The sequence below is a fragment of the Patiria miniata genome, unplaced genomic scaffold, assembly GCF_015706575.1.
Source record: "Patiria miniata isolate m_02_andy unplaced genomic scaffold, ASM1570657v1 HiC_scaffold_22, whole genome shotgun sequence".
In the NCBI taxonomy this organism is placed as follows: domain Eukaryota; kingdom Metazoa; phylum Echinodermata; class Asteroidea; order Valvatida; family Asterinidae; genus Patiria; species Patiria miniata.
Genome location: NW_024037061.1, coordinates 18,845,714 through 18,859,029, shown reverse-complemented (window position 1 = coordinate 18,859,029; position 13,316 = coordinate 18,845,714).

Below are 13,316 nucleotides of genomic sequence, written 5' to 3'. Positions count from 1 at the left end.
CCATTGAATTGGACCAAAAAGGAGTTGTGTTACATAACTGACATTTTCTAAGCAACCAAATGTGCCGTTTTCATGACTTGTTTTTCAGTATTTAAAAGGAAAACTCTCAGCTTTAATCTGATGCCCAAAACATAAAATAATAAACAGATCACGTGTTTGAAAAAAAAGGGCAAATGTTTCAGGGTTGCATTTTTGTTTTGGTCACACTGTACATTTATTATCAAATGGTTATCAAGGAACAGGAAAATCACACCTGAAAAGCCGTTTTGAAAACTTTTTTTTTCCATCCAATTCATTATTATGTGTCACATTCCTGACTTGAGTTCTAGTTGTACTTTTACAGATATACACTACTTTTTTTTATTCTGAGGACACACGAGGGCATATATTAATAATTATGTGATAGATCCTCCCGTGGGTATATTTTGACCTATCTACTGATGTGCACGCCCTGGGCGCTATCTATTCTCGATTTTCTAACACGACTCTCAATTCTTAAACATACCCGTAAACTGAAAACCAATCAATATTTTGGGTATTTTGTAAGGGTGTGTTTTTTCGTTGTCGTTCGCTCCATCAACCGGGAGCGTTGCTCGGAGCGCTACAATTATTTCACTGATTGAATTAACCTCCGAAGGTTATATCAATTTGATTATTTTTCCGTTACAATATTGAAGATTGCAATCCGACCAGTTTGTACAGTGGTGCTTGCTGAAAAAGACAGAATAACTGCTGTATATTATAATACATGCATGCTCAAACTGAAAGCCGTCCACGGTTGCCGCGCTAAAACAAAATGGTTTTCAATTAAATCAGTTCGGTATTAAATTGATCTTGAGGTCTTTGCATACATTGTGACTGTCACACATCGCATAAAGGATGCTGTGGATTTTCTTGGAATAACAATTTACTCGCAAAATCACACGATAATGCAATGGAGGATTTGTTTTTTATCAAGGTTTCAATTCTTCGTGCATAAATATGTACGGCAGTTTGCCAATTACACACTGCTGAAATTATGCTTTCCATAAAAGGTCAACTGTTGAGTAAAATGATCGCACAAGTGCCGATATTCGCAGGCAATTTATCCCAAGCGGATTGACAAGGAATGTAATTAATGTTATTGCAAAGTTGAGATTACCTTTTTTTAATGTGCGAAATCTGATATAGCGACTATAATTGAACATGAGCGCACGTAAATCCTTCCCAAAAAGCTAGGAATCACTAGAAATTCCTGAGTTGCGGCGAATGTTAGCGTAGTCTTGTCTAGTGTTTGTGTAATTAGCGAGACTGAATCCTTGACCGTGACAAGCCGGCTGATTGATTCGATCAGCGACAGCTCTATGGTGCGCTATTCGTTGCGCTCTGGCGCGCGCTCGCGATCACAGCGCGGACGGCCTACCGCACATAAGCATATCCAGAGATGTTCTTTTCCCACAGAGGTTGTTTTTGTTGCAAACATGCGAACATTCGCAATGCTATTCACGTTAAAGGTCAATGTCATGCTTGTCTTATGTTATGCAAACATGGTGGTACCTTAGTTTGGTCTGGTTGTTTTGCACATTAGGTGTCACATAATTAGTGATTTCTTCACATTCACTTTTCCAACATCAGCTCATTAAAGTGCCGAATTTACGGAATTTCCCATATGGATAAAGTGTGTATTTTTAAAAAGTTTCTTTTAATGTCATTGCCAATGTCCTTTTTTTATATGTGCAACTTTTATGATGTCTCTATTGTAATTTGACCGCAATTGAGCTTTTGGCTGCTATGGTCGAATGGTTATAAACCATTTCAAATTTAAATTCAAATTAATATGTATTAAAATCCCCTCCCGTGATTTTTGTTTTCTAATTTAAATCGCAAGTTCTTACTCTCTAAAAACGTTTTTTTTTTTTGATATTCATATTCAATATACCCCGTACTGGCGAATTTTTGAATTTAAACTATTATTTATTCCATTTTTAATGTAGTCTCATAAAAGAGAACAAGTCATCCCTGTCAGACATTTTACTAAGCCCTTTGACTCGTAAAAAAAAGAGTAAGGCACGTTTGATTTATTGTGAAAGATATCGGGAGAGCTAATTCAGAGTCAACTCCCAGGAGGCGGTTTATATTGGATCTTCATTTGGCAATAACGGCTTCGCCCTTCGCATGGCCAATATTGATTGGGAGTAATTAGCCCGTTACGCGTCCACTGATGTGTCATTTATTGCTCACCATAATTAAATGTGTCAGTGCAGGCCGTTCCGTAGTGTGATTTTACTCTGCCTGTACAGACTTAACGGTCCCACATTATGTCCTTTCAGTCAAAATTACCTTTTGATTGTTGACACTGTACTTGATTTTTTTCTTCATTTTTATTATTCAGGGATCATATTCATCCACTGATCATTCATGTTATCATTTTATGAAACAACCAAGATAAGAGTGTAGTCCCATACCCACGGTATATTTTTGATAACCTCATTTAAATGTGTCTGCATAATATAAATGGTTTCGTTATAGACCGACGTTTTTCTAGAATGATAAATTTTAACGACAGTATTTAATTTAAAGTTTAAAGAAATTTAGGCTATTCATCATCATCATTGGGCGGCCGCAGCCAAGATGGATGCAACCAAACTCTTCCAGCCTCTCTTGTCTTCCATGGCCGTGGTGATGTCATGGACGTGCTGGCTCACATCATTGCATACAGTGTCGACGTAGTTGAGGGTCTCCTCTCTCTGTTGGGGCAAGGCAGTCTCTAGCAGATGAGGTCAGAGACAACTTGTTCTTTGGCTCTGTAGCAGTGGCCGGCAAGGCGGGCTCTGCGTTGTGCCACTGTAGTTGAGATAGGTTGGATGTTGCCATTTATTGCTTAGGCTATTACTGCTATGTTCTTTTTTAGCTTAAGCGGTGGGGAATGAACGATACGGTGTCTTTTATTACTGTCGATGTTTTTGCTTCTAAACTATGTGTGTAACATCATTTTAATCTATTTTATTCTTGATGCAAAGTCTTGTCTGAAAGTTAGGCAAAATTAGTCTGGCAACTTGGCGCATGTGTAGATGCACTCCGATTGGTGTTCGAATAAGTGGAGTCGGGGAACACGATATAAATTGGCTATCCGTGGAGGAATTTGTTCGGTGGCCGAGATGCACTGCAGAACACACTTGCCGGAGGCACATTTTTATACGCTATCCGTACTCTTTCGGTGTTTGGGGAAAAAACACTCGAGCGGGGCATGGCAGTCGAGGGCCGGAAACTTCGCTTTCACCGCCCGCTGCTCATCTCGCCTGCCGCTCCAGATATTATTGTCCCGGTGTATATCTACTATACATACATCAGAAGTGATCAACCACATTGGTCATAAACTAGAAAAAAGGTCACACTGCGTCTGCATGTATTCATTTCTAAGGAATGGGTGAATTTGGGAAAGTCAACAACGAAACCTTTATAAACTAAATATCCATGCTTTGGAGAATTCTGATCATTAATATTAATAGGATTTTACTACTCCCAGTAAAGAAATTCTGGATCCAAAGTCTTTCTTAAGTTTCATTTCTCAAAATATCACCATGTTACCAAAAGGTTCTCATTGGAGAGCAAAAAGCAATGATGACTTGACTTATTTAAACACAAGCCCCATTTCTACTAAGCTTTGTGTATCTTTTTAAAACCTAGTTGCAACCTCGAATCCAGTAGCCGATCAAACTTGTCTTCTTGTTCTCTACATCTGCCCGTTTAAGATTGCTTCTTCGGTACGTTCTCACAAGCACTGCTATTTTCCATTTGTTTTTTTGTTTGTTGTAATCTTACAAAAGAAGGGAAGTTCGTCTGCTTGATATAACATCACAGAAGTAAGAAACTACAAGTCAGATGTGTGTTGTCGAATACATAGTGGTCGTTATAGCGGTCGTTCGTTGTAGTGATTGTAATAGAATTTGCTATTGCGGGAGCCCAGTGGGATGTTCGTTGTAGCAAAATTTCGTTATAGCCAAATGTTCGTTATAGCGATGTTGGTTATAGCGGCGTTTTACTCTACTACAATTTGGCACCCTTAGATGGCCGCTTTCTGCCACGCCGACTGCAGTTTCACAAACAAGTGCTCTTCAACCCTACACGATTTTTCTATGTTCACGCTGTAGCTAACTGCACTTTCTCCCCTTGTCTTCGAGTGGTCCGTCTAGATATGGCAGGTAGCTGTTGTTGGACTATTGATTTGCCGCGTGGTCACACACCGATATCGAATCTCGCGTCCGCAATTTAACCCAAATTTCCCGCCTATTTGGCGTTAGGGAATTGACCTTTTGTAAGGAAATCGAACGCAAGTCAAAGTTACCAACGCAGATGTAAAGAAATGAAGTGAAAGTGTGGTTAAAAGAGGTACCTGCAGCGATTGTGACATATAAGAAGGCATGTGGGAAAAGTTTAAATATTTGCGTGTTATAAAGCAAAGTACTTTAAAATAGAAAATTCAACAAAGCTTAAGGCGGAATGGCAGACTTTTGAGAGTTTGGGCACAAGATCTTAGGTCTGTAACTTTACACTGTGACTCAAATCGTTGCTTAGGATGACATATATGTATCTGTTTCGTGACATATTTGTAGTCTATAATCACCTTCCTTTATACCCTTTAATCATTCTGTGATTTCACACACCCAGTATAACGCAAAATCTTTTAAACATCATTTGTTGTAAGGAATCAAATAAAGGTTGTTATTTCCCCAGAATGATGCAGATATTTCCAAGACATAGAATCGTTCTTGGCTGGCAAGTATTTACATAATGTTTTATTCAAAGTATGGTTAACGTGGTCGTTATTCCCAGACAGTCAGCAACTTTGACCTTAAGAGCTTGTTACGAAGAACACTCTAAATTGACACCTGTCGCCCGTGATCAGTGTGGTAAACCGCAATGCGTCCCATGGGTATAGGTGCATTTCATTAAACTGCGATTCTGGAAGAAAATAGCAATAAAATGCAGTTATTTGCGGTTCAGAGTCGACTAACCTGTCAGCTGTTCTATAAATCAATTATATAGGTTGCAGTGAAGCAAGACGGTGGTTCGTTATGCTCACTGACTGTGTAGAAGGGTTTTTTATTATCAACTTGGTGCATTTTTGGCTTATCATAGTTCCTGTGCGAACATGCTCTGTGATTAAGCCGAGGCTTCGCTCGTACCACTGCAATATCCAACATCATATCGACACCATTTCGTGAAAGAATGGCGACTTTACCAAGCATTGTGGGTATACTTACCGCCATGATGAATGCACGTCTATTCCGTGCGCACTGGTCATGCGCAGGCGGAAGTGGTGACCCCCAATTAACTGGTTAAACAAACTGAAATCAGGGGTCACACTAGCGCTGTAGATATAAGCGAATGGTTTAATATGCAGCCGCTGCTATATTTTTAGTGACTTTTTCACCGACCTTCCCAAGTAAATCGAAATCGATTGTCAAATAAAGCAATGCATATGCGCGAAGAGGCAGGCGAAAAAAGGGAGGAAAATAACCTCAACGCATCAGGTAAACTGACCTGGACGTTGAGTAAACGATGCAGGTAAATAGGTTGACATTTAGGACGAGCCGCTTGCCAGCTCGGTGCACTCCGCTTCCACTCGAGTCGGCCGCAGACGGAGACGACCAACGCGGAAGAACAATAATACACCCACTTACTGAATCAAGGAAAATGCCAGGTGCGTCCATTACGAAGAAGAGAATGCAGAAAACAAAACCATAGACGGTAAAATATTCGACATTTTGTTATAAATTAAGCGTGTCAGTTTTAATGTCCATCTCAAATTGGATATATGATAAATGTATTTCGTGTATTGAAGAGTACAAACTCAGTTCTCGAGCTAGAAGAAAAAAATAAACGACACATGAATTTGTTTGTCAGAGCTGAAGACTAAGTGTTCTTTTACGCGTAGGTTTCATTTCGAAATATTGTTGTGAGATGTCTTTGGGTTCCATCGTTTTATTGCATTGATACTTACGAGCCAGAAAGATTGTTAGAACCAAAGGAGAAAACTCTTTGGCTTTTATTCAATTATGTAACATGTACATTTATCACAATTTTTATAGGGTCGAAATGTTACCTAACAATGAAGAAGTGCAGTGTTGCAATGTTCATTTATTATTTTTTGAACGCCATGGATTAGCGAATGATGTTGAGCAAGTTTCTAATCCCATTTTTAAATAATGTTATTCCAAACTTGGTTGTGATTCATGTAAGGTGAACATCTGAGTGCTGCAGCCATATAGTGCGATCCACAAAACAGATGATTTTTTAAAACTCTAATCTGCCTTTAAAACCTCTCCCCTCTCCGACCTATCCAGGAACAGATGAATGTCGTGAAGGGAAGGACAAGTGGTCGCCATGACCCCAAAATCAACAAATTTATTTCAGCCGAGCGCGAGCGGCTGCTGGGATCGAGGGGCTATTTCCGCGCCGGCTTTCCGTTCCAAAACCCCAGCCGCGGTTTTTCTTCTACTTGCCCCGGGCAATGAAGGCACTCCAACCGGTCGAGGCGAGGGATGCAGTTGTGAAAATATTTGGGGTAAGCTCCGGACGGGTTTTGAGGGGGAAAAAACATTAAAGCAAAATTAAACTTGGTGATGAAGAAAATATGCCATTGATATCGAAGCACGCGAGGGAATTCATCCTCGGTTGAATTGTCGAGGACATTTCTTTATAATTTGAAAAACTAGTCATAATAAATATATATGATTTCCTTATGTTATTACTTTTAAATATTTACTTAACCAGTCAGGGAAAACTACTGTTATTATCAAAGGAAACAATAAAGGGGAACGCATTATTATTACATTTCAATCCAGTAGCCGTTTCAATAAATCAAACGATTTAATGACTTTGATATTGTATAGTGTCCATTTAAAACTTGAGAATTGCTATATCTAGTTGGACTTGAGTTGTGATGATTTTCAATATTCCCCCCCCCTCCTCCCCCCCCCAAAAAAACAAAAAATCAAAGCAACTCCCCGTTGTCTTTGAGGACCTGGCATTGAATGATTATGTTTCCTCGTCCCGTGGTATAAGATCCGGTCCATACTGATTTACCGTGAAACTTTCAACCGACTTGCAAGTATCATCGTCAAACCCAATATTACAATTTACAGTCACGTGGAACCATCTATATAGGGCTAAGACCTTTGCTCTCCACAGACTCCAACCCGTATCGATTATAAATTGACACATTCGAGATATCACACGACCTCGTTGAAATAGCCTCACAACAACAGCCGTGTGTGTGGTGTGATGACGATGTTGTTGTAGTTATGGCGGCACATCGAGGGTTGACATTTTCGTAACCCTCCAAGCCTTCGCCGATGTTTGCAACCTTCAAGCTGCATATGACGTCATACTGACGTCATTGTTCTTAGCACCTGCCTCTGTGAACAAGTAGGTGTTTCAAAAGAGCAGATGAACGGTTTATGATGATACAAAATTATGTGAGAGTGTAGAAGAAAGTTTTACTGTAAAGGTAGCCGAGAAAAAACCCTTAGGAGTTCAAAAGTACGGTGTCAACAACCACTGTTGTGAAGTTTTTAATGTCAAGGGGTGATCGTTTCTATGTCATCAGATGGTTACAAACATCAGGGCTCCGGTCTTCGGATCTGGAGTAGGCCCACCTGTTGTCAATGTTCATTGCTTGCGAAGCTCGTCAAAGACATTTTTAACACCAATCAAGATTTCGCTGATAAAATATGCAGAATGTCACGAATTTGATTTCCGTCTGTTGACATATACGTGACATCGATGAACTGACATGACAGTTAGCAACAAGAGGGGCGGTGGTGCACGTATTATGCCGTAGATGTCTGCGGGCCTGGTTGGTATCTGGCGTTAACACGAACACTGCCGTGTGTCGTCATCAATGGGCATGCAATTCTACAGGACTTTACTTTTCAATGTTTTGATAAATGAACTAACGAGTCGTGTTTTCTTGCTTGCTGCACCTGCTAATTAAACCTGCTTAGTTGAACTGGTCTGCAACAATTTACAGTCTTGGCAAGCTGTAAGTGATCACAGGTTAATTCTGTAAGTCTACTTCTAATTGCTAGGAACTCGGTTCAACACGCAGCAATCTGTGGCATGTGTTGCCTTTACGTGTTTTTAGTTGTGGTTTGACTATAGGAAGCTGAGGAGTTTAAGGATGTAACACGCATGTAGTCTATAAGTGCAGTGTCTCATCGCCATCCAGCTTCCAATCTCATCTGCCCAACGTGGTGACATTAAGCATGTGACGTAAATCCATACAGCGTGCATGCTCAATGCCGTAGCTGGGTGTACTTGTGAGTTGTGTGCTCCTCTGTCGATCGCTATTTTGCCTGGTTGGCTAGAGTGCTGTTTACTGGGTTGAGCGTTATGTGTGTTTTCCCCGACGAAATTATCATCCAGCAAATGCCACCCGATCAGCTATTTCAGGGGCACTTAGGATTCGCATAATAACGCGTCAGAGACAACCATCGCCAACGATGAATGTCAGTATAGGACGATGTGGGGGTCAGGCTAGGTAACTTGCTTCAGATCAAGTCTATGAGTGTCAAAAACGCTAAGCGTTGCAACGGTACAGCCGTTTCCTCAGTCCAACACAAGGTAAGTATCAATGTGTTGCTTTGGTACTCAGTTCTGAAATGGTTTGAGTTGTGGAAAATGCTTGATTTGGGACGCGCTTTGGTTGGTCAAACTTAGGTGTGAACAAGAGTTGGCTGGGAAAATATCGGTGTCGCTGTGTAGGTAAGTATTTCCGTTTGTAATTATGCAAAGTGCACTTTTAAACGTTTGCATCTGTATTATATTGCCTGACCACTGTATTATTGCACTGTCATTGCGTTATCACGTTTTGGTGTAACGTTAGTAAGCGTACGTAGAAATCATTCGAAATGAACGTGAAAGCTCCATTCGATGTTAACCTATCTGTATACCTCATTCGGGCTGGAGCAAGCTTCATCCTCTAAGATTACATGTTAACAACTTTTTTGGTGACGGGAAGGTTAGGTTACAAGTTAATCACATTTTTAAAAAAAAATACATAAAATTATGCATGTGCCAAGTACAGCCATGTACTTTTTTTTATACTGCATGACGTCTTATAAGCTAATGACATATTCCTTACAAATGGCGGCATGTCTACAGCATGCACACACTGACATGTGAGTCACTGTGCTCAATAGCCCTACAGCCATTATATTCAAAAACACCTGCACAAACTGTCATTTAGGGCTTAACCTCTCGATCAAAACACATAAGCAGTCAAAGCTTCCAGTAAAGGATCCGTGTAATAAATATATTCTACAGCTTGGCTCCTTTTTATTCTTGTATTTCCTGGAGAACAGTTGACCGTATGGAACCGGTACCCAAATGAAATAAGTATGGAGACAACACTTTGGACTTACATAATTATTATGTCTCCCTACGTCCAACTGCGAAGACGCTCCTTAAGGACAGCCTGTCCTAGAATTTGCCTTGTAGTTGAGTAAACCAACAAGGATTTCAGAGTTAGGTTTTTTTTTCCTTGGGGGGGGGGGGGGGGGGGGGGGGGGGGGCGGGGAGGGGCATAAAGCTCACGAGACTCCATTTTGTCGTAGTGTTGGTTGTTGATAGAGGGCGTGCTTCCTTTGCCTCGTTTAAATAGCCCGCTACATTTGCATTTCATTCATTCCACAGGTTTATTAATCAGGAGCGGTCGGCATTACCGTACATTGTGATGCCACATTACAGGCTATTCCGCTGGGCAGGAACTCGTTGAAAAGAGTTTGTTTCACAGCTCGTCTTTACTTTACAATATACAATATTTTACAATATTAGTAATGTACTGAGATTTTCTTTTCTTGGAAGGGAGGTACAATAAATGTATAATTAAGACAATATGCTAGTCTTAAGGCTATCAATACTTTCTTGCAAAAAAGTTTTCGTCTCTCTGACGAATTATAATCATGAGGAAGTTATTCTTTCTCTTTGCTTCTATCTGTACGTTTGGGGTCAACGAACCACCAAAGTGAATGACGGTGGCAAAACACGTTCTCAATGTGCAATCAGCCTCACTACGCATGCGCACTAATCAAACCTTGCTCCACGAACTGAGTTCGGAACGAGGCGCACTTATCCATAGTGTGTATTTAAATTATGTTTCATTAAGCTATAAGGACTTAAAAAAAATACAGCAGAAATTCATATTTAGAATTTAGTTTTGCATAAGGAAGAGAATGGAAAAAGCACTGTTGGTTTTCACTTATTCCTCGACACTCTTTTCCAATATACACACATAGCAGTAGACTCCAAAATAATTTGATGAGGACCGAGCTCTGAAGATACTTGAAGCAAGGTCGGCGGAATCATATTCCATAATGTGACTAGAAGCAGGTGGTTAGGGTAAGCTAGCCTTGCTTGCCGGGGCAATTCTCGGTAGAATGAAGTGAGAGTGACCTCCGTGCAGCTGCGCTTTTGTTTTAGCAAAAAGAAAATGGTCAGTTAACTCACACATTTTGATTGCAGTGGTCAAATCTTCTTTCTCCTTATTAAGCTTAAGGGGACGGGGAAATTAGAGTGACTAAAAGACGAAAGTATTCCAGTTTTCATTGTGTACAAACATCTGAGTGACATAATAGTATTGCAAGTAACAATTCTACGTGGAGTCAAATATTTGTTGCTTGAACTGATCTTTATAAACATGGGTGACGTCTGTCGGTGCATCGTAGAGCGCCCTCTGTTGTTCTTAATTTGAACTCTGATTTGTGTGTGCTATTTTATCGTTGTTAAATGGTCTAGACTATTGTGCCGTAAATGAAAGGCGTTATGTAGCCATTCGAAAATTGGAATTTACTGAGGAAATTTAATGTGTGTTGTCTTGCATCTGTGTGGAAAATTGAACCTCAGGTCACAGAATAGGTTGGTGCAGAACTGTAAAAAAAAAAATAGGCAAAAAAAAGGTTTTAACAAGTCTCTTATCAGTGCGAATTGCAGGTGTCTGGATTTGAAATCGTTGGTTAGTGACACTGTGATTTTTAGATTCATGCATGCATGTTGTGCAGCAGCACAGTAAACTTGCCCTACCAGACACCTAGTGTAGTATTTTGTTTTCTTTGTAAGTGTTTGATTCTGGCGATACAGTAAGATCTAATCTCGGAAGCCTACAGCCAGGACAAATCAGTAAGCCAAATAGTCAAGAATTAATTTGCCTCTGGTATAAACTTGTTTTCCCAAAGGTCGATTGCAAATGTACACCGCTGGATCACCATGATTGCCACATCCACTCAGTGTCCCCAAAAGGGATTTTGCACTGGACAGTAAAGCTTCATTTTTTAATCTTGATCTTTTGGACGAGAGGTTTTTCATTTTCCAGCATTTCGCCCATTGCAATGCTAGAAGGACACTCACCACTAGAAAACAATTCTTGAAAGGAGTTGTGAAAAAAATTGAAATCTATGAGCATTTCTTTCTGGACAGAAAACATGTCTTACAATGCAAACAGAGAGTTCCTTGTAACAGTGACACAATGAATATAAAGGTGGATAAATACTTAAGCATGAGAAAGATGAGATGAGATTAGTAATCCGTCCATTTAATGAATTCTTCCTGCAATGCCACAAAACAAATTATTGAAGAACAAATTTCTTTAAGAAAACAATTACACAATTTCCTCTGCTCTCAATTTGGTAAAAACCTATTTTTGTTGTGCATTTCATGCACTCTACAAAGTCCTGCGTCAGATTTGACCCGGAATCCGTATCCTATATGGAACTTGACACTTTTCCGGGTCAATACGACACTTCTTTGACTCCTTTTTCAGGTCACTTTGAAACAAAAAAATGTCCTATTGACCCGGACAAATGTCATTTTGACCCGGAAAAGTGTCACTTAACCGGAAAATGTCATTTTGATCAGGAAAAGTGTCATTTTACCCGGAAAGTGCCATTTTACACGCAAAAGTGCCAGGCCCCATAGGACCCGGATTCCGGGTCAAATCTGACCGGGGACATTTTGAGTGTACGCATAGTTAATGTTATGCAGAATGAATCGAGGTTAAGCTTTTGACATATGGAGTTTGACTCTTCCGTTCATAATTTAAATTGAAGATAAATATGTTACCGATTTTTGGCAAATATTCTTTGTCCAATGTCTCATTTGAAACTATTTTTAATAAAAAATAAAAGAAATATATGTCCCGGGATGCCACAACCCGAAATCAATGAGAATAGAATCTGTTCGACATTGAATTCGCCAGACCAAAAAATAGCCACAATGCATGGCTTAGCTTTGTGGCGAAATGCCGCGCGTTAAAAATAATGAAAGTTCGAACCTTTTTGATTATAGGAAAGCCTGCGAATCCTGCACTAAATTCGAGAGATTTCTGCTCCCTGCCTTTCCGCATTTAACCTAATAACCTACTTTACCAAACGTTTTCCACTCGCTTGGACGAAGAATATCAATTTCTCTGCCGGCATCACGAGTCTTGTCGGCATTTTGGGCTCGAGAGTTGAGGCAAAAAGCTCCTGCAAAGTGGAGTCAATTGGATATATCGCGAAACTGATATGGAATTGATTGGGCTGTATCGGCCTGAAGGATTTGGCGTTTTTGACCCGCCACTTTCATGTCTCACCACGAATGAGATATCAGATTTGACCGGAATATTCATTTCCCCCATTTTTTTTGCCAGAGTAAAACAAAATGACAAAAAAACTCCTATCAGTGCAGGCGGCAGCTCTGTTGCTCCTCATTTCCATCGGGGTTTTAGAGATGTCGAGCCGGGCTTTCTGCCGAGGGGGATGTGGAGAATACGCGCCTGCTTGCTAATTAGATAGATACATGGTCCCTCGAGTAGACTGGCCTCACGAGTCCTTCGATTAGAATAGAGCCACGTCGAGGTTCGTGATTGACAGCGTTGACACGGGTACAATAGAGACTCAAGACTGTAGGCTGTATGGGCAGTAAGGCTCACCTGAGGAATGTGCAATCGTTCCAGATGTCAGAAAAAAGTTCCTGTATGCAAGATTTTAATTTATTAAAGGGGTACTTCAGCTTGTAAGTACTTCACAACATCATACCTTGGTGCTCCTCCTGACAACGTTCAGACACACATCTTGTCGGACTGTTTAAGACACATTGAAGGATCGAAGAGGCGCATGTTATAATCGACATGCCTCACACTATGTCATCTGTTCCTCTCTGTCATCTACTGACTTGTCACTATCCTCGCTGTTTATAGAAGGAATAGCACAAGCAGAAATGGGCCAAGTCTTAGTGTAGTTGACCAGCACGCTGCGCCCTAGTGCTTATTAGCTTTTGGATGGTTGTATATTACTGCC